The sequence below is a fragment of the Salvelinus sp. IW2-2015 genome, linkage group LG26 (genome assembly GCF_002910315.2).
Source record: "Salvelinus sp. IW2-2015 linkage group LG26, ASM291031v2, whole genome shotgun sequence".
NCBI classification, from domain to species: domain Eukaryota; kingdom Metazoa; phylum Chordata; class Actinopteri; order Salmoniformes; family Salmonidae; genus Salvelinus; species Salvelinus sp. IW2-2015.
The window spans coordinates 49,478,630-49,500,814 of record NC_036866.1 but is presented as its reverse complement, the minus strand read 5'-3'; the positions used below and the strand labels follow the sequence as shown (position 1 = coordinate 49,500,814).

At 39.9% G+C, this 22,185-nt stretch overlaps 1 protein-coding gene across 1 annotated transcript in view; it reads left to right on the top strand.

Moving 5' to 3' along the window:
• The first annotated feature begins 1,152 nt into the window (after nucleotides 1–1,152).
• Nucleotides 1,153–22,185, top strand: part of LOC111952268 (tumor protein p53-inducible protein 11) — a 122,687-nt gene continuing 101,654 nt past the window's right edge. Inside the window, exon 1 of the mRNA XM_023970821.2 lies at nucleotides 1,153–1,250. The gene's annotated coding sequence lies outside the window, so the exon portion shown is untranslated. The remainder of the gene's footprint in view (nucleotides 1,251–22,185) is intronic.

The window sequence follows — 22,185 nt, the reverse complement described above, 5'->3', positions numbered from 1 at the left end:
GATGTTTCATGTTTTATTTGCTGTTAATTTATCTGTTAATTGTCCAAATGCACGGCCGCTTTCCTACTCTATATTGCTATAGAATTTTCACATGCCTTACTATACCTAACTCCCAAACATTCTAAGAATTTATGAAAACGTAAAAATTACCATATCTAAGTGGTCACTTGTCAGAATTTTTTTTTTTTTATTGCCATATTCTTCCTGGGGGGTGTTTATGAACATATTTTAGCATGTCAAGTTGCTAAGATGCTTTCAGTTCCACTTTAAATGCAACAATGTTTCACACACAAGTTATTTTCAAAGAGATGGCCAACAATAGCAATGTGATTGGTTGATTCCAAGCTAAAATTTTGCCCTAATACAGTTGAATGTCAGATGCCTTTATCTAGCTTCTGGATATTTTGAACTCTTATTATGGTGGTGATTTGACAAAATTACAATCATGGTCTTGAATTGGACTCACATTTTCCTGGTCTTGACTCGGTCTCGGACCCCCTCTGGCCTTGGTCTTGACTTGGACTCGATTTGCTCCGGTCTTGGTCTTGAATCGGTCTCGCTTTAGGTGTTCTAGAACACAACACTGGCTACACACATGTCAAATTTATTCCCTAATAAATAACATAGCAATATGTTTGTATTGATTTTTTCCCCCATCAAAATAACAGAGGGCCTATAATTAAAAACTCTAATCTGCAAAGAGTACTCTACATATTACGGTAATGACAGCTGCGCTCTGTTGTGCGTACTTTGCATTACGTTAAAGCCAAGATCCGTCTGACATGTGAGAAGAAAGCCACAATAAGGATTAGCCACAATAGTGGAATTTTTGTTTTGCCTGTAAAATAAAAGTCCCCATTGAATGTGACAAAAATGGATATAAACAGTGGAATTTGTTTACAATGCATAGACTGTAAGTATGCCCCCAATACAATTCCAAAGTCTAATAGTCTTTTGTTAAATGTATATATCAACATTCCCGACCTTGTTTAGCATGATCTATTGCAGATATGGAAGGATTCCATTATTTTAATACGTTTGAATGACTTTCAATGCGGCACCTTTATTTTGAAGGCACACCGAAAGTTCCACTATTGTGTCTAATACTTATTGCGGCTAGCTTCACACGTCTCATTCTCCACTCCTTTGCAAACCTGAACAGTACTGTCGCGATTTGAATATCGTGCTGCTTTTCAAATACAAGTGAAAGGGCAACTACTCTTCGGATTGTGGTCGCTTTTACACTGCCTGTAAGTAGCCAAACACATTAATTGTATTTTTTTAATATATATATATTTTTATTCTGCTCAATATTTCTTTGCGTTTTGTTTTTTCGGTTTTGAAGAGAAGTCATTTTGTGCGTTGGCATTTGGCTTATTTTTTATTTATTATTATGCTGGAACTTCTGTGGACAAATAGCCAATACATTGGTAGATTGAGAAAAGCTAATCATGTCTAGCGTGTGGCAGAACTATTGGAATTTAGCCAATGTTTGATACTCATAGAATTTAAAGATCCACGCATATATAAATTCAACAGCGCCGCGCTCCACAACAAACAGCGCGTGCCCATTTGACGCGTCTGTGTAATGTTTATTCCTTGATGCAACGTTTTCACATCTGGGCGGAATGAGTCAACTGCAGCCTTTGCTAATTTTATTGCGTTTACTGTGAAACTTTGCCCAAACAAACTACTTTAGGTCGAAAGGATAATCACAACATTGCGAATGTTTCTGTTCATCCTTCATATCTCCTTCGATTTTTTGTCTGGGGCGCTTGCAGCCCACCCAGTTCTACTATACGGGCAGCGTAGTGTAGCCTAAAAGGCAAACGTTTATGGAGTAATTTCATGGAGAGACATACATATTAATTATACGTTTGATTAATCCAGGTGATTAGAGTGGTAATCGTTTTCTATTTCTGTTCTCTTCTGTCCATCTCCGATGCTGTGTGCCCAGTGGTGTTGTGTTGAATGTGTTGCTATTTTACAGGCTAAAGCACATTTCTCTACTAGATATTTTCTCTCAGTGAATCTGTCATTCCTCTTCATGCTTCAATACGAACTGTTGAGCGTGTGAACTGCAGAGGACCAACCATACGTAAAAGGATAAACCACCTTTTTCACAGATAAGATGCATTGAATGACCTTTTTCCACTATAGGGACAAACTATCACATCTGTTCAATTGAAATAATCCTTTTGAAACGCTTTAAAAGAGCTGGAACCAATCAAATGCACTTAACTTTTGACAGATTTGAGAATACAGGGATTAAGGGCCCTTTCAGGTAGAGAGCGAGGGGGACTGGATGAGAAAAGGAGAATTATACTTTTGTCCGTGTAGTGTACGTGGACACCCCATCAAATTAGTGGAACCGACTATTTCAGCCACACCCGTTGCTGACAGGTGTATACAATTGAGCACACAGCCATGCAATCTCCGTAGACAAAAATTGGCAGTAGAATGGCCCTTACTGAAGAGCTCTGACTTTCAATGTGGCACCGTCATAGGACGCCCCCTTTCCAACAAGTCAGTTTGTCAAATTTCTGCCCTGCTAAAGCTGCCCTGGTCAACGGTAAGTGCTGTTATTGTGAAGTGGAAATGTGACTGACCGACTCAAAATCGGTCTTATGTAGCAAAATGTGAAATTGTGTTTTTACATTGGATAAAAGTAGAGACACAGAGCTACAAAATGCTATATCATACACTACAGTTGGAACTATGGGAAAGTACTTTTGCTTTGAAAGTTGATTAACTTGTAAACTTACTTTTGAGAAAATTGCTTTTGAGTCTTTTGGTACTACTACTGGAGAGCCTTTTCTTTGTCCCCACCAACTCAACATCGTTCACACCCTTTTAAGCGTTAGCCCCACCGATCTCTTTAAGGGTTGATCTGAGCGTTCTGCTCTAACAAATCAAGCACCCAAATTCACTTTCTAGCTACTTCCAGACACAAATGACAGAATAGCTCACTGAACATTACGCGCCCTGGCAGAGCTGGTTAGACTTTTACATTATCCAGAGTGTTGGTGACTGCAACTGTGCTGTCAGATTGTCGGTTTGTAAAATCACAACGTGTCGCTCTCGGACCATTCAGCGTGCACACCGATGCTCTGGCCGATGAGTAGGGTTGATCCGAATGTTCTGACCTCACAACGGCACTCAGGCACCCAAGCTAACTGGCTAACATTGGCTCGCTTGCTAGCTACTTCCAGACACATAATGAGAGAACACCCCACTCTGACCATTTTACTCACTCTAGCAGAGCTGGTTCGGCTGTTTTCATGTTATCCAGAGTGTTGGTGATGAACTGCTGCTGGCAACAATTTAATTAGGCTTTCTTGCCGACGTTTACTGACACCGGACATATTCAACGGGTGTTGAGTGTTGATAAATTCATCAGTTATACTCCACACTGGCACACTCAGATGAGAGTGCTCTGAAATCGGAGTAGATGGCCAGACTGAATTTACGAACGCACCCGAAATGGTTACTTGCATAGTGGAGTCTTTTGTTAAGACATGTAGCTAGGTAAACAATGAACCATAATCCCAACTCATGACATTATTACTCTGCATGAATCTGCAGGTACCCAGCCAACCAGGTTCAATGTTATCTAGCTAACATTAGGCTATAGCTAGCCAAGCAATTGTCTCTTTCTGTCAAAATTAGAAACTTGTAATATCTGAAAATGTAGCTAGCTAAACTATCCTACCGGCATACATCATTCACAGTTGGAAGCATATCCTGTCAGATGCCATGGTTGTCCTTAGTTTGAAGATGTAAACCGGAGACAGGTGTTTTCTCCATCTCCTTAGCTGTCATACTAAAATTCCACTGATTTTTAAAACTCAGTCCTCCAGAAAGTGGAGAGCAACACTTCTGCAGCTTTAATACATGATACATTAAAAAAGCAGTATTAGACAGGATTACCTAGAGACATGGTGACCAGATCAAATAGACAGAAACGTGTTATATGGCAGACCAATCCAAACTCGTCTCTCGGCATCATGGCTAGCAGGAAGGTTGCTAACTTTTTCTTTGGCTAAACCAACTAAGCTCGTAATTTAAAAAATAGTATTTGTATTTCCAGACGGCAAACAAGTTTGTTATTAAGGCACATGAAAGTTCACATGTTCGAGAAGGCATTTCTGCCCCCCAAAAAATGCATTTTGATGAAAGTTTACGTTCAAACGGCTCTCCTGTGAAGTAGTGACCCGTGACATACGCCTAGTTTCCTGAAACGGGTCACAAATGTTTAGGAGCAACAACGGCTCAATCATGTAGTGGTAGGCCACACAAGCGCACAGAATGGGACCACAGAGTGCTGAAGCGTGTAGCGTCTGTCCTTGGTTGCAACACTCACTACTGAGTTCCAAACTGCCTCTGGAAGCAAAGTCAGTACAAGAACAGTTCGTCAGGAGTTTCATGAAATGGGTTTCCATGGCCGACCAGCCGCACACAAGCCTAAGATCACCATGCGCAATGCCAAGCATTTGCTGTAGTTGTGTTAAGCTCGCCACCATTGGACTCTGGAGCAGTGGAAATGCATTCTCTAGAGCAGGTATTGCCGTCAAATAATTTGGGGTACGCCAAAGAAAAATGTGATTTACATTAAAAAAAAAAAATATTATAAAATATTCACATTTTCACATTTTCAAATAGTACATTTATATTTTCCAATGGGGCTATACATTTGGGCGAGGTTTTTTTCTCATCTGAGTAGTCTCGTTTTACTGCCAAAATTAAACAATGTCAAATAAAGGTAACCTAGTCATATAATTAACATCCAATCACATTAACCATTACTCTCTTGCGGGAAACCTTCACTCTTACGCAGACATTTAGAAACGAAACATGACAATTTGAAAAATAAGTCAACAGAGTTTTTTTGAGCGAGAATAAAGACGACTTTCAAGTAGTAAGACATGTATAAAAGCAACAGATACCATTTTAATAAGAAGTGGCTAGAAGCGTCTTATATGGTGAGCCACCGAGTGGCTAGGACAGGCAAGCCCCATACTATTGTGGATGACTTATTTATTCCTGCTGCTGTGGATATGGCTGGGACAATGCTGGGGGATGAGTCAACAGACGTGACGGACCTGGCACAGCTCCTGGTATGTCTTATGTTTATGGGGTGTCAATTAAGGAAGACATCCTCTTCTGCAAACCACAGGAAACCAGGACAACATGAGAGGATATTTTTAAAGTTCTGGACAGCTTTGTGACATCAAATGGACTTTGGTGGTCAAGATGTGTTGGTATCTGTAGTGATGGCGCAAAAGCCAAAATAGGGAGACATAGTGGAGTGGTAACGCGCATGCAAGCAGTTTCTCCTGACACCACTTGGATACACTGCAGCATCCACCGAGAGGCTTTTGCTTCCAAGGGAATGCCTGACAGCTTGAAAGACGGTTTGGACACTACAGTGAAAATGGTTAACTTTGTAAAGCAAGGTCCCTGAATACACATGTATTTTCTGCATTATGCAATGATATGGGCAGCGACCATGTAACGCTTTTACAACATACAGAAATGCGCTGGTTATCAAGCGGCAAAGTATTGACACGTTTTTTTTAAATTGAGACGAGCTTAAAGTTTTCATTTTTTGCAATTACGCAGGTACTTTCCCGAAACGGACGGCACAAACAACTGGATTCATTATCCTTTTTATCTCCTGCCTCCAGTCCACTTAACGATATCTGAACAAGAGAGCCTCATTGAAATTGCAACAAGCGGTTCTGTGAAAATTGAATTTAATCAGAACCTGCGCTCAGAGTTTCTTGCCTTGGCAAATCGCGCTGTTAAGAGACTGATGCCCTTTGCAAACACGTACCTATGTGAGCATGGATTCTCAGCCCTCACTAGCATGAAAACTAAATAAAGGCACAGACTGTGTGTGTAAAATGTTTTGACAGACTCTCTCCAATACAACCCAACATTGCAGAGTTATGTGCATTCTTTCAAGCAAACCCTTTTCATTTATTCACAATTTTTGATTAAGAAATAAGGTTTTATATGTAAGATGTCTAAATAACGAGCAAAAATATTGTTTATTATTTGTGCCTTGGTCCTATAAGAGCTCTGTCACTTCCCACAAGCTGGGTTGTGACAACTCCCACTCATTCTTGTTTAATTCATATGGCTGCAATCCCGGTAACGGGATCGATATGACAACAGCCAGTGAAAGTGCAGGGCGCCAAATTCAAAAAACAGAAATCTCATAATTTAAATTCCTCAGACATGCATGTGTCATACCATTTTAAAGGTAATCTTGTTGTTAATCCCACCAAAGTGTCCGATTTCAAATATGCTTTTCAGCGAAAGCACTACAAACGATTATGTTAGGTCACACCAAACCACAATAAGCACAGCCATTTTTCCAGCGAAAGATAGCAGTCACAAAAAGCAGAAATAGAGATAAAATTAGTCACTAACCTTTGATAATCTTCATCAGATGACACTCATAGGACTTCATGTTACACAATACATGCATATTTTGTTTGATAAAGTTCATATTTATATAAAAAAATCTGAGTTTACATTGGCGCGTTACATTCACTAGTTCCAAAAACATCCAGTGATTTTGCATAGCCACATCGTTTCAACAGAAATACTCATCATAAATGTAGATGATAATACAAATTATACACATGGAATTATAGATATACCTCTCCTTAACCTCTCTAGGGTATGTGGGACGGTACCGTCCCACCTCGTCAACAGCCAGTGAAACTGCAGGGCGCCAAATTCAAAACAACAGAAATCCCATAATTTAAATTCCTCAAGCATATGAGTATCTTACACCATTTTAAAGCTACACCTGTTGGAAATCCAGCCAAAGTGTCCGATTTCAAAAAGGTTTTACGACGAAAGCACACCAAACAATTATGTTAGGTATGAGCCAAGTCACAGAAAAAGACAGCATTAGAGAGCATTAACAAAAAGCAGAAATAGAGATAAAATTTGTCACTAACCTTTGATAATCTTCATCAGATGACACTCATAGGACTTCATGTTACACAATACATGTATTTTTTGTTCGGTAAAGTTCATATTTATATCCAAAAATCTGAGTTTAGGCAAGACGCTACTGTATCACTTGGCAAAATGCCTGAGAAAATGCAGAGCACCAAATTCAAATTATTTACTATGAAAATTACTATAAAATTAAACGTTCATTAAATCACACATGAAAGATACCAAATTAAAGCTACACTGGTTGTGAATCCAGCCAACATGTCAGAATTTAAATAGGCTTTTCAGCGAAAGCATACGATGCTATTATCTGAGCATAGCACTTATAGTAAACAAAAGAGAGAACATTTCAACCCAGCAGGCGCGACACAAAATGCAGAAATAAAAATATAATTCATGCCTTACCTTTGACGAGCTTCTGTTGTTGGCACTCCAATATGTTCCATAAACATCACAATGGTCCTTTTGTTCGATTAATTCCATCGATATATATCCAAAATGTCCATTTATTTGGTGCGTTTGATCCAGAAAAACACCGGTTCCAACTTGCTCAAACGTGACGACACAATATCTCAAAGGTTACCTGTAAACTTTGCCAAAAAATGTCAAACTACTTTTGTAATATAACTTTAGGTATTTTTTAATGTAAATAATCGATAAAATTTAAGACGGGATGATCTGTGTTCAATACAGGATTAAAATGAAATGTTGCATGCCTTCTGTTTGATTGAAGCGCATGTACAGGACACCTGGAGTGCCCTGACTTCAAGATGGCCGTATTTCTTCATTACACAAAGGAATAACGTCAACCTATTTCTCATGACTGTTGATATCTAGTGGAATCTGTAGGAACTGCAAGCAATTTGCTTAGAAATCTGGTTTCCCAATGAAATCTAATTGAAAAGACAGTGACCTAAAAAAAATCTGAATGGTTTGTCCTCGGGGTTTCGCCTGCTAAATAAGTTATGTTATACTCACAGACATGATTCAAATAGTTTTAGAAACTTCAGAGTGTTTTCTATCCAAATATACTAATAATATGCATATCTTATCTTCTGGGGATGAATTATTGCAAACCATGCAATAATCTGAGACGGAGCTCAGAACAATAGTCAAATTAGCCTCCATGTTGGAGTCAACAGAAACCATAAATTACATGATAGATATTCCCTTACCTTTGATCTTCATCACAATGCACTCCCAGGAATCCCAGGTCCACAATAAATGCTTGATTTGTTCGATAATGTCCGTTATTTATGTCCAATTAGCTACTTTGGTTAACGTGTTTGGTAAACAATTCCAAAGTCACAAAGCGCGTTCACGACATTGTGACAATGTCCAAAAGTTCCGTAACAGTCAGTAGAAACATGTCAAACAATGTATTGAATCAATCTTTAGAATGTTGTTAACATACATCTTGAATAACGTTCCAACCGGAGAATTACATTGACTTCAGTTGAGCGATGGAACGGAGCTGCCTCTCTCGTGAACGCGCGTGGTCACCTCATGGCAGTGGTTACTCATTCCTGTCTCCTTCGGCCCCCCTTCACAGTAGAGTCATCAGACAAAGTTCTATTGACTGTTGACAGTCAACTCATCCATATCTTGCTGTAAATTCAATGGGAGCTTGGTTGAAAATCTACCAGCCTCAGAAAAAATCCAAACAGGAAGTGGAACTTCTTAGGTTTTTGCCTGCCATATGAGTTCTGCTATACTCACAGACATAATTCAAACAGTTTTAGAAACTTCGGAGTGTTTTCTATCCAATACTAATAATAATATGCATATATTAGCAACTATGACTGAGGAGCAGGCCGTTTACTCTGGGCACCTCTGCACCTTTCATCCAAGCTACTCAATACTGCCCCTGCAGCCATAAGAAGTTAATAAATGTATCGTATAGAGTGTGTGTGTGGCAGGCTTACAATGATGGCAAAAAAAACAACATTTGAGTGCGCTGACCCTGGTGCTAGAGGGGGTACACAGCTGGAGGTTGAATGTTTTGAAGGGGTACGGGACTAACACAATTGGGAACCACTGCAGAGTGATGAATCATGCTTCACCATCTGGCATGTAGTGTAAGAGGTTTGGCCAATTATAGTAGTCCTCCAGGCTCTTTCATGGGCAGAATGGTCTAAAATGTGCCTGGCATAATGTTATGGTCTCTCCTGCAGAAGGAGGAAGAGAAGGCAGTGTGTGTGTGTGTTGAGAAAGAGAGGGAGTGTGTAGGTCCATGTTTGTACTTGGAGAGTTTTTGACTCTGAAGTCAGGATTATTTGAGGAAATTTGGATGGATACCATGCATGAGAAGAAAGGTTCTACAAAGGGCTTCTTCCTGTCCCTTCCTTTAAATTAAGCTAATTGATTGCACCCAAATTGGCAATTTTTAATTGATAGGATAAATATAATCTGCTGCTTGGAGTATTGCTTCTTCATATTTTGTGCTGTATTCCTTGTGAATTTGGTGATTGTTTTTTTCCCCCCTGTTCAGAGAAATCCATGTTTATTGCAAAGAAAATGTTGTGATTTAATTTATGTAGTGGGCAAAACCTTGTATTTTCACACTAATTTATGCTATTGACTTCAATGGCAAATGTCTCTGAACAAGGTGTAGGGAAACTATCACCTGAATACAGGGAATACATTAACAATGGTGAAGAAACAGTACTGCAAGCCGCAGCTCCATACTAATTGTCAGACATAGAGAACTGATACAGTAGACTGGTTGTTGGGGTGGGATTGGTGTGAAGGGTTCGTGGGTGGCTTTTTACCATTTTATTGGATTCCTCATGTCTTGTGCAATGGCAGGAAGAAATCGGCTGTTGAGTACTATATTTGTTGAATCCTATAAAAGGGTGAATTTGGATTAAATCAATTTGCTTAATTTCTGAGATTACATTTCAACATATTTCAGGAATGGTGAACTGTTTCAAACTCCAGAAATTATTTAAACAAAACAATTAATGAACATGCACCTGTGGAAGGGACGTTAAGACACTAACAGCTTACAGACGGTAGGCAACTAAGGTCACAGTTATGAAAACGTAGGACACTAAAGAGGCCTTTCTACTGACTCTGACAAACACCAAAAGAAAGATGCCAGGGAAATAAATTGCAATGTCCATACTGTGAGACGCCTAAGACAGCGCTACAGGGAGACAGGACGGACAGCTGATCATCCTCGCGGTGGCAGACCACATGTAACAACACCTGCACAGGATCGGTACACCCGAACATCACACCTGCGGGACAGGTACAGAATGGCAACAGCTGCGTGAGTTACACCGGGAACGCAGAATCCCTCCGTCAGTGCTCAGACTGTCCGCAATAGGCTGAGAGAGGCTGGACTGAGGGCTTGTAGGTCCTCACCAGACATTACCAGCAACAACGTCGCCTATGGGCACAAACCCACCGTCGCTAGACCAGACAGGACTGACATAAAGTGCTCTTCACTGGCGAATCACGGTTTTGTCTCACCAGGGGTGATGGTCAGATGCACGTTTATCGTAGAGGGAATGAGCGTTACACCGAGGCTTGTATTCTAGAGCGGGATCGAGGTGGAGGGTCCGTCATGATCTGGGCGGTGTGTCACAGCATCATCGGACTGAGCTTGTTGTCATTGCAGGCAATCTCAATGCTGTGCGTTACAGGGAAGACATCCTCCTCCCTCATTTGGTACCCTTCCTGCAAGCTCATCCTGACATGACCCTCCAGCATRACAATGCCACCAGCCATACTGCTCGTTCTGTGCATGATTTCCTGCAAGACAGGAATGTCAGTGTTATGCCATGGCCAGCGAAGAGCCCGGATCTCAATCCCATTGAGCACGTCTGGGACCTGTTGGATCGGAGGGTGAGGGCTAGGGCCATTCTCGCCCCCTTACAGAAATGTCCGCAAACTTGCAGGTGCCTTGGTGGAAACATCTCACAAAAAGAACTGGCAAATCCGGTGCAGTCCATGAGGAGGAGATGCACAGCAGTACTTAGTATCTGGTGTGGCCACCAGATGCATTAACTTATTTTGACCGCCCCTTTCTTCAGGGAACAACTTAATACATTTCTGTTAGTCACATGTCTGTGGAACTTGTTCAGTTCATGTCTCAGTAAATATAAGTTCATACAAACATTTACACATGTTCATTTTGCTGAAAATAATGCAGTTGACCGTTAGAGGGCGTCTCTTTTTTTTGCTGAGGTAGGTAGGTAGGTAGATAGATAGATATATATATACAGTTGAAGTCGGAAGTTTACATACACTTAGGTTGGAGTCATTAACACTCGTTTTTCAACCACTCCACAAATGTATTGTGAACAAACTATATGTTTGGCAAATAGGTTAGGACATCTACTTAATTTTTCCAACATTTGTTTACAGATTATTTAACTTCTAACTCGGCTTTAGAAACTTCTGATAGGCTAATTGACATCGTTTGAGTCAATTGGAGGTGTACCTGTGGATGTATTTCAAGGCCTACCTTCAGACTCAGTGCCTCTTTGCTTGACATCTTGCAAAAGCAAAATAAATCAGCCAAGACCTCCAAGTCTGGTTCCTCCTTGGGAGCAATTTACAAATGCCTGAAGGTACCACGTTCATCTGTACAAACAATAGTACGCAAGTATAAACACCATGGAGCCGTCATACCACTCAGGAAAGAGATGCCTTTTGTCTCCTAGAGATGAACGTACTTTGGTGCAAAAAGTGCAAGTCATTCCCAGAACAAAAGCAAAGGACCTTGTGAAGATGCTGGAGGAAACAGGTACAAAATGATCTATATCCACAGCAAAATTAGTCCTATATCAACATAACCTGAAAGGCCGCTCAGTAAGGAAGAAGCCACTGCTCCAAAATCACCATAAAAAAGTTAGACTACGGTTTACAACTGCACATGGCTACAAAGATCGTACTTTTTGGAGAAATGTCCTCTGGTCTGATGAAACAAAAATAGAACTGTTTGGCCATAATGACCATCGTTATGTTTGGAGGAAAAAGGGGGAGGCTTGCAAGCCGAAGAACATCAACCGTGAGGCACGGGGATGGCAGGATCATGTTGTGGGGGTGCTTTGCTGCGGGATTGACTAGTGCACTTCACAAAATAGATGGCATCATGAGGGATGAAAATGATGTGGATATATTGAAGCAACATCTCAAGACATTAGTCAGGAAGTTAAATCTTGGTTGCAAATGGGTCTTCCAAATGGACAATGGACAATGACCCCAAGCACACTTCCAAAGTTGTGGCAAAATGGCTGTAGGACAACAAAGCCAAGGTATTGGAGTGGCCATCACAAAGCTCTGACCTCCATCCTATAGAAAATGTGTAGGCAGAACTGAAAAAGCATGTGCGAGCAAGGAGGCCTACAAACCTGACTCAGTTACACAAGCTCTGTCAGGAGGAATGGGCTAAAATTCACCCAACTTATTGTGGGAAGCTTGTGGAAGGCTACCTGAAACGTTTGACCAGAGTTAAACAATTTAAGGCAATGCTACCAAATACTATTTGAATGTATGTGATCTTCTGAACCACTGGGAATGTGATGAAATAAATAAAAGCTGAAATAAATCATTCTCTACTATTATTCTGACATTTCACATTCTTAAAATAAAGTGGTTATCCTAACTTACCTAAAACAGGGAATTTTTACGAGGATTAAATGTCAGCAATTGTGAAACTGAGTTTAAATGTATTTGGCTAATGTGTATGTAAACTTCCGACTTCAACTGTATTTCAATATTAGGTTTATTAAATGTGATTCGCCACTCCGCCGTGTGTAACGTCTGTTTTTCTAGTTTACTCCCTTGAGTCATCTCTCTCCTTCTACATGCCATGTTCCACCACACACAGCAATCCCCGCCACCTGTCATTCAGTCATAACCATGGCCTAATGATGACTTGTGTTGAGGACCAATGATGTCTTTGATAACATTGCCTACCAAGGAGTCAATCCTGCTACAATGGGAATGCGCTTCAATGTGCTTACTCACCTAAGTGGCACCTATGATAAGTTATATATCCAAAGAATTGCTGTCCTCGTCTCTGTTTCAGCTTGGTAGACAAGGTTACCAATGTGTCACAATAGGATGTGTTTTACGCGCTACCTTCTTGTATGAATGAGGTAACCATGGCCTTCTTAATGATGGATTCATTGTGTCCCTCTTCTCCTGAGTGCTTCTGTCTCTCTGAAAGCACGATCCAGCCACCTCAACCAACCCAATAATTACTAATTAGACACTTGTACTTAAAGTGGTTGTCCTTTGAGCTCATCACAATCTACCTAATGGGTTACATTTAGCATTTAAGGCATGGGCAACAATGGGCATGATATTGTTGTGGCCTTAGGCAGCACAGAATAATCAATAGGTCTGACTGCACAGAGGTGCTTGGCAAAATAGGTTACAGCGGGAGACCAGCGTATGTGTGTTGGGGGAAATCCAAGCTCCATCAGCTAGGACTAGGTATTGGTTAATCAAATCTTCCCATTCCTGCTCAATTTGACATGCCTCCCTAAACAGCCAAACTGTATACGGATTCAGTATTCTCTCTATTTGGGCTCGGAGATGGAATAACTATTGAATATTTTTGCTTTTGATTGTGTGGGGTGTGTGTATGCATTCCAGTTCTGTTGACAAAAAATGTAGTTTCTTTTTTTCTTCTACTGCCAGTCCGTGTTATAGCTAACAATCCTTATAGGTAACAAGTGCTTATATTACTGTGCATATTTTTTGACAATTGTGGGAATAAATGAAGATCTAAATCCCTGACCTAAAACAGGGATTTTTTTACTAGGATTAAATGTCACGAATTGTGAAACTGAGTTTAAATGTGTTTGGCTAAGGTGATGTAAACTTCCGACTTCAACTATATTTGTGGAAAAACCTCCCTGATTAATTATTTAGTCATTTTCCAGTTTACCAATTTACTTATGACCAAGTTTACAGTGAACACTGAGGCTGTACCCTTACAGTTTTAGACAGTAGCCAATAGGCTATTTGAGCATAATGTAAGGCATGACAACTTTCTTACTTGGTCTGTAACACCATGGGCCAAATAAGTCACTGTAAATTGTGTTGAATGATGCAAGAAACTACTTTCAGAGAATTTGAAAATGTAGGCTACCCGTCTGCCTACTGGTTTATTTGTATATTCAAGCCTGTCTCAAAACACAACACTGGCCCTTTAATTAAGACCTAAGCTTTTTACCTGACTGGCTTTTCAAAGACAACTTTAAATGTAGCCTACATATTTTGTCCTCTTGTAGGAAGCAGTAACTCCCCATTGCTGGCCTATACTTAGCCCAGTTATAGATAACTAGCGAAGAATATCAACAAATGTGTACACGCGCTGCTCTGAACTGATCTGAAAAGCGCATTTACTTGCGTGTAAGTGAAAGACCACTTGTGGGCTACCCCTGACAATAGAATTGTCATTGAAAAGGAGTTAATATCATGTGGATTCCATCATAGAAAAAACATTGATCTATATACAAACTGGCTCTCATCAAGCTGCCCACTCAAGAAAACGAATGACTGTAACCAGTGCCTGCAACCTGGTTCAGGTTGTCAGTCAACCTTCCATGGTATTTACAAACAGCACAGGAATGTAATCATCAACATATATTGATCATATCTTTACTAATGCTGCAGAAATGTGCTTTTAAAGCAGTATCCAAATCCACAGTATGTAGGGATCACAATAATAGTAGCCATATCTAGGAAAACTAAAGTTCCTAAGGCTGGGCCCAATATTGTGTATAAGAGGTTATACAAGAAGTTTGGTAGTGATTCATATATTGATGTAAATAATATTTGCTGGTCTGTGGTGTGTAATGAGGAGCAACCAGACGCTAATTCATGAAATTGCTGATTCCAGTTACTAATAAGCACGCACCTATTAAGAAAATGACTGTAAAAACTGTTAAATCCCCTTGGATTGATGAGGAATTGAAAAATGGTATGGATGAGGCAAAAGGTATGGCAAATAAGTCTGGCAGCCCAACTGATTGTCAAACGTACTGAAAATGGAAGAATAAAAAAAAATATATATATAATTTTTATAAATAAAAAGAAACTAATACTTTGAAACAAAAATAAATTATATAAAAAATGATAGTAAAAAGCTTTGGAGCATTTCAAATTAAGTTTTAAGGGGAAAAAAGCTAACTGCTCCATCGTTCATTGAATCAGATGGCTCATTCATCACAAAACCCACTGATATTGGCAACTACTTTAATTACTTTTTCATTGGCAAGATAACCAAACTTTGGTATGACATGCCAGCAACAAACGCTGACACAACACATCCAAATACACTACAGGTCAAAAGTTTCAGAACACCTACTCATTCATTGTAGAATAATTGAAGACATCAAAACTATGAAATAACACATGGAATCATGTAGTAATCAAAAAAAGTGTTAAACAAAACACACCCTTGGCATTCTCTCAACCAGCTTCACCTGGAATGCTTTTCCAACATTCTTGAAGGAGTTCCCACATTCTGAGCACTTGTTGGCTGCTTTTCCTTCACTCTGCGGTCTGACTCATCCCTAACCATCTCAATTTGGTTGAGGTCGGGGGATTGTGGAAGCCAGGTCATATGATGCAACACTCCATCACGCTCCTTGGTAAAATAGCCCTTACGCAGCTTGGAGATTTCCAATTCTAATAATATTACTAAACAGATAATAGTGAGCCGGCAAGATGATGTTCAATAGCTGGTGAACAGGACACTTTAACTTGCAATGAAAACAACTTTCTGACTAAATTAGAAACGCATAATATCTGAAAATGTAACTAGACTCTTACCTGTATACATGGATGCATCCTTCACAGCGAAGGTAACCACCAAGGTAACTGAGCTAAATGACTATCGCCCCGTAGCACTCACTTCCGTCATCATGAAGTGCTTTGAGAGACTAGTCAAGGATCATATCACCTCCACCCTACTTGACACTCTAGACCCACTCCAATTTGCTTACCGCCCCAATAGGTCCACAGACGACACAATCGCAATCACACTGCACACTGCCCTAACCCATCTGGACTACAGGGAGGAGGTGAGGGCCCTCGGAGTGTGGTATCAGGAAAATAACCTAACACTCAACGTCAACAAAACAAAGGAGTTGATTGTGGACTTCAGGAAACAGCAGAGGGAGCACCCCCCCTATCCACATCGATGGGACAGTAGTGGAGAAGGTGGAAAGTTTTAAGTTCCTCGGCGTACACATCACGGACAAACTGAAATGGTCCACACAGACAGCGTGGTAAAGAAGGAGCAACAGCGCCTCTTCAACCTCAGGAGGCTGAAGAAATTCAGCTTGTCACCAAAAACACTCACAAACCTTTACAGATGCACAATCGAGAGCATCCTGTCGGGCTGTATCACCGCCTGGTACGGCAACTGCTCCGCCCACAACCGTAAAGCTCTCCAGAGAGTAGTGAGGTCTGCACAACGCATCCCGGGGGCAAACTACCTGCCCTCCATGACACCTACACCACCCGATGTCACAGGAAGGCCAAAAAGGATCCTGAAAAAAAGAGAAGTCAATATTTGTACAGTCTTTGCTGCTATGCTTGCAGAATCAGATGTGCAAACAGTGCCGGCTCTGGATGTTCTGCCGCCCTAGGCAAGACAAAAATATGCCTAACAGCAGCCCAATTAATAGGCCTGTGCTGCAAATTAAACACAATTTAACACATCTGGTTAGTAGGCTATATAATCAGTTCAATCTGATTACATTGATAAAATCACCAATGCCCTGGAACAGCAACAGAAGTGCTTCCCTAAAAGCTGCCTGGGTTTAAACAAACATCTCTTTTCAGAAAGAGAAAGCTTAAATTATGGGCACAGAATAAATAGCAAAGTCAATATTTTTTTTTATCTCCTTGAATATTATAGGCTGCAGTTTGGCTTCAGATTGTCATAGAGAGGAATCAATATATCCCCATATGCATTGGAGTCACATCTTTCGTGGGCATTTTAGAGCGTGTTTCTACCACAAGGCATCACCGAGTTAAGCATTGTTATAGAATGCTTGATATAATCTGGATACGTTTTATGTATTTATTTCAAAATCAATTGTTATTTGTCACATACACATGGTGAGCAGATGTTAATGCTTGTGCTTCAAGTTCCAACAGTGCAGTAATTTCTAACAAGTAATCTAACAATTCCCCAACTACCTAATACACACATCTGAAGGGATGAATGAGAATATGTACATGTAAGTATATGGATGTGCGATGGCCGAGCGGCATAGGCAAGGTAAAATAATGGTATAAAATACAGTATGTACATGTAATATGAGTAATGTAAGATATGTAAACATTATTAAAGTGGCATTATTTAGAGTGCATTGTATAAAGTGACTAGTGATCCATGTATTAAAGTGGCCAGTGATTGGGTCTCAGTGCAGGCAGCAGCCTCTCTGAGTTAGTGATTGCTGTTTAGCAGTCTGATGGCCTTGAAATAGAAGCTGTTTTTCAGCCTCTCGGTCCCCGCTTTGATGCACCTGTACTGACCTCATCTTCTAGATGGTAGTGGTGTGAACAGGCAGTGGCTCGGGTGGTTGATGTCCTTGATCTTTTTGGACTTCCTGTGACATCGGGTGCTGTTGGTGTCATGGAGGGCAGGTAGTTTGCCCCCGGTGATGCGTTGTGGAGATCGCACCACCCTCTGCACAGTTTCCTAAGGACTCGAAGCGAAGCTGGCATCTCTATCGGTGCCATCTTGCTTACATCAATCTGTTACCGACCGGCTCGATTCGGTCTTATGTAGCAAAATTTGGCATTTTGCCTTTTACATTGGATGAAAGTAGAGACTCAGAATTAGAAAATGCTATATTATACACTGCACGTGAGAAACAATGGGAAAGTAATTCTGCTTTGAAAGTTGATAAACTCTCACTTTTGAGAAAATGGCCCATGAATGTTTTGGTAAAAATACTACAGAGCTCTTCTTTGTCTACACCCATTCAGCCTGGTTCGCACCCTCTTAAGCCTTAGCCCTACCCATCTCTTTAAGGATTCACATGTGAGGTTGTGCTAAACAACAGAAGATTTATGACTAAAGGCTGGTTTAGACTATGTCTATAGACAGTTGTCGCAGTGACTTCATGAACATTCTATTGTCGTCTGACATCAAACTTGTTGTCGTTTAAAAAAAAGTACAAACACAAAAACTACAGGCTGCATGACATCAGCAGCATGGTGGTCCAAAATAGCATAACCAGTGTATTTTAACACCAATAAACCCACCCGTTTTTAAAATGAATTTAGTATATGTCAATCTACTCTTAGTTGCCTGGTTTGCTAGCTTTCTAAACAATGTTTTGTTTTTTTCTAGCTTGTTAGCTATCTAATGTTAAACTTTTTCACACTTGAGTTCCAAATATCTCTAATGTTCGCCCCAGTGTGTTTTTTTTATTTTTTATGCACGTGATCTCAGAATGCACTCACTGTTCCAAAATGTGATTGTTACACAACAGGACAGTTAACATGCACTGCCTGCTAGGCTTTACTGAGCAGGACAAACTTTTCTCTTCGAGGACAGCCCAAGCACTTCGCCAATGTTTCCACAGATCAAGTATGCAGACATTTGTGGAGTCTTGCATGAATTGGCACATTTTCTGGCTGGCGCTCGCATTGCCTTGTTGTTTTCCTTACAAATATTTACTATTTGACATGTGCGTTCCTATCAAAGTAAATGGCTTATTTTCTGTATATAGTGTTGTCGTTTCTACTGTAGCATACATGTATGTATAGAGCATAATTTATTTAGTTTTATTCAATTTCTTTTCAAGTTCTGGTGACAAATAATGCATAGATTGTAATGGACACCTATGATGTGTGTAAAATACTTTTTGGAAGGTTGTACTGATAATGAGCTAATGCTAAGCTATTTACCAGATGTGTGTGGCGCCATGTTTGTTGACATTATATAATGCGTTCTGGTTGTCACGTAAATGTCTGTCAGACCAAAGATGTTATTATGAAGTGAAATGAAGGGACGTGAATGATCGTAGACGACATATAAATAGTAATTGCTATTTGCTAATTCATATTGTGGTTTCTTAAAGCCAAGCGTTATCTAAATATGACCGCTTTTGTTACGTCAATATTTCCTCAGTTGGCGCTAGGACTAATGTAGCCTACATTTTCCGGTTTGGATGATAGTGTATGCTGTCACTACTTCTGTGAATGTCGTAACATTGCATCCAAAAATGAACTGGTCACATTCGGGACATAACTTTGTAAGGACTGTGTTTGTAAAAAATGTCAATCGAAACTGGACGTTCTAAAAAAAGTGTTATAATCACACCGTTTTGAATGTATGCTGCAGGGACCACTGTAGAATGATCACACATGTTTGTTGGTACGTGTGATACGGTTCAGTTAGCTGGTTAGCCAGCTCAAATAAGGACCATATCATATAGTTGACAACGTCTTCACTTTAGCTCATTTGACTTCGTTATTACAGGAAAATAAACTCACAAGATCATTATTTACAAGTTAATGGCGAGCCAATTACAGAAAAGAGTTTACGGGTGTGAGTGACGAAATAAAAGCAGGGCTAACGTTATCCTAATTTGCTAACGTTAAAATCATTGGCCTAACGTTATCCTAATTTGATTATTATCCTATTATTATAATTATCCTAAGTCTCTGGTAAACACATACTATATCAAATTAAAATCAATGTTTATTTGTCACATGTACAGGATACAGAAGGTGTAGTGAAACAGTTACTTGCATAGTGGAGTCTTCTTTAGCTACAAGTCTAAACATCTAGCTAAGCAATGAACCCAACTCATAACGTTACTTACCTGCAGGTAGCTAACCAACCAGGTTCAATGTTAGCTAGTTAGCTAACATTAGGATATAACTAGCAATGCAAATGGCTCTGAGATACGAATAATATTACTACACAGATCATACACGTAATGTTAGCTAGCGAGCCAGCCAGCTAACGTTAGCTAGCTAGCTAACAGTACGCTTTAACTTAAAATGAAAATGACTTTCTGACAAAATTAGGAAACAAATATCTTATACATGGGATGGACGCTTCTCACTCTCTGTCACAGATGCCATGGTTGCCCTTAGTTTGAAGATGTAATCAGGAGACCAGTGTTTTATACAACAGGATTCTGTGTGTTCTCTTCTCAACTCTCGCTGCATGTTTGCTAGCAAATGGCAGAATTTTCTCCATCTCCTTAGCTATCATACTTGAATTCCACAGGGCATAACACTGATTTCCAAACGCAGTCCTCCAGAAATTGGAGAGCAACACGTTTGCAGTTCTACTACCTGATATCTTTTTTTTTAAAAAGCACTGTTAGAAATGCTACCAATCCGAACTCATCACCCGGCATGTCCAGCCCTTCCATTATCGCAGCCATTCATGGCTAGCGGGAAGGTTCCTGGCTTTTTTGATGGCTAAACCAACTAGGCTCGTATTTGAACAACTGTATTTACAGATACAGACATCATTCTGGGCCCTCGTTTCCTGCGCCAGTGAACTCCAGACAAACACAGCTGTAGGCTATTATAAGGGATAATAAGTAATCAAGTAGGCCTTTTTTTATGACGTTTCCACCAGATCTGAGCATTACATTTTTTTGCCTTTAAAACTTCTTGCGGATTAGTGGGATGCTAGCGTCCCAAATTAAATTACTATAAATATTAAACATTCATGAAATCACAAGTGCAATACATCAAAATAAAGCTAAACTTGTTGTTAATCCAGCCACCGTGTCAGATTTCAAAAAGGCTTTACGGCGAAAGCAAACCATGCGATTATCTGAGGACAGCGCCCAGCACACACATGCATAACAAATCATTTTCAACCAGGGAGTTGTGATACGAAACTCAGAAATGGCAATATAACCTTTTCTCAATATAGGGGGTGAGATTTCAGAAATTTTGGCCTCTGGTCCCAGGTCAGTTTTAAAGTCCCTGTAAATCCTATGAGGATACAAACACTGCCCATGCCTTCCTCTAGATGTCAGTAAGAGGTGACAATTTGAATGGAGTCGATTGCGCAATCAGGGCCTGTATAAAATGCTGCGCCTGACGCAAGATTGACGTCGGACTGGCTCTCTTTCCAAGCGTTGGTTTAGCCACTTATATATCGCCGGTCATGTTTTTACTCGTTATAGGTGTTAAAAACATCATAAGGTAGTTAATTTAAACCGTTTTATAGCAATTTATATCCGTTTAGTGCGATTTTGAGGCTTTGCTTTGTGATGCACTTTGAAGCGCCGGGCACGTTTCGGGGTCGAAACGTTAGTGGGCATTTCGACGGACAAGAGGACATCTTTCGACCAAAAGAAGATTAGACCCAAGAAAGGATACATGGCCCAAGATTCTGATGGAAGATCACCTCACAGTAAGAAATATTTAAGATGATAAATCGTTGTTCTGTCGAAAATTGTTAAACGCATATTCCGCCATTTTTTTTGGTATAGCTTCGCTTGGCGAACCCTGTATTGCACAGTAAGGATAATTTTAGAAATGTAATTCAGCGATTGCATTAAGAACTAATTTGTCTTTCGATTGCTGTCCACCCTATATTTTTTTGTCAAGTTTACGATTAGTTATTCATTACGCCAGATCACTGTCCAAAATGGCGCCCGACATTTTCTGGCTAGTTTTGCTATTATTGTCATGTTATAACCACGTTTTTTTGTGGCTAAATATGCACATTTTCGAACAAACTCTATATGTATGTTGTAATATGATGTTACAGGAGTGTCATCGGAAGAATTCTGAGAAGGTTAGTGAAAAAATTAATACATTTTGTCGATGATTACGTTATCTCTCTCTTTGGCTTGTATCAATGCTCGGGTAACGTTTGCACATGTGGTATGCTAATATAACGATTTATTGTGTTTTCGCTGTAAAACGCTTAGAAAATCTGAAATAGTCTGAATTCACAAGATCTGTGTCTTTCCATTGCTGTGAGCTGTGTATTTTTAAGAAATGTTTTATGATTAGTAATTAGGTAATACACGTTGCTCTCTGTATTTATTCTAGTCGAGTTGTGATGGTGGGTGCAATTGTAAACTATGATTTCTACCTGAAATATGCACATTTTTCTAACAAAAACTATCCTATACAATAAATATGTTATCAGACTGTCATCTGATGAGGTTTTTTCTTGGTTAGTGGCTATCAATATCTTTATTTGGCCGAATTGGTGATAGCACCTGA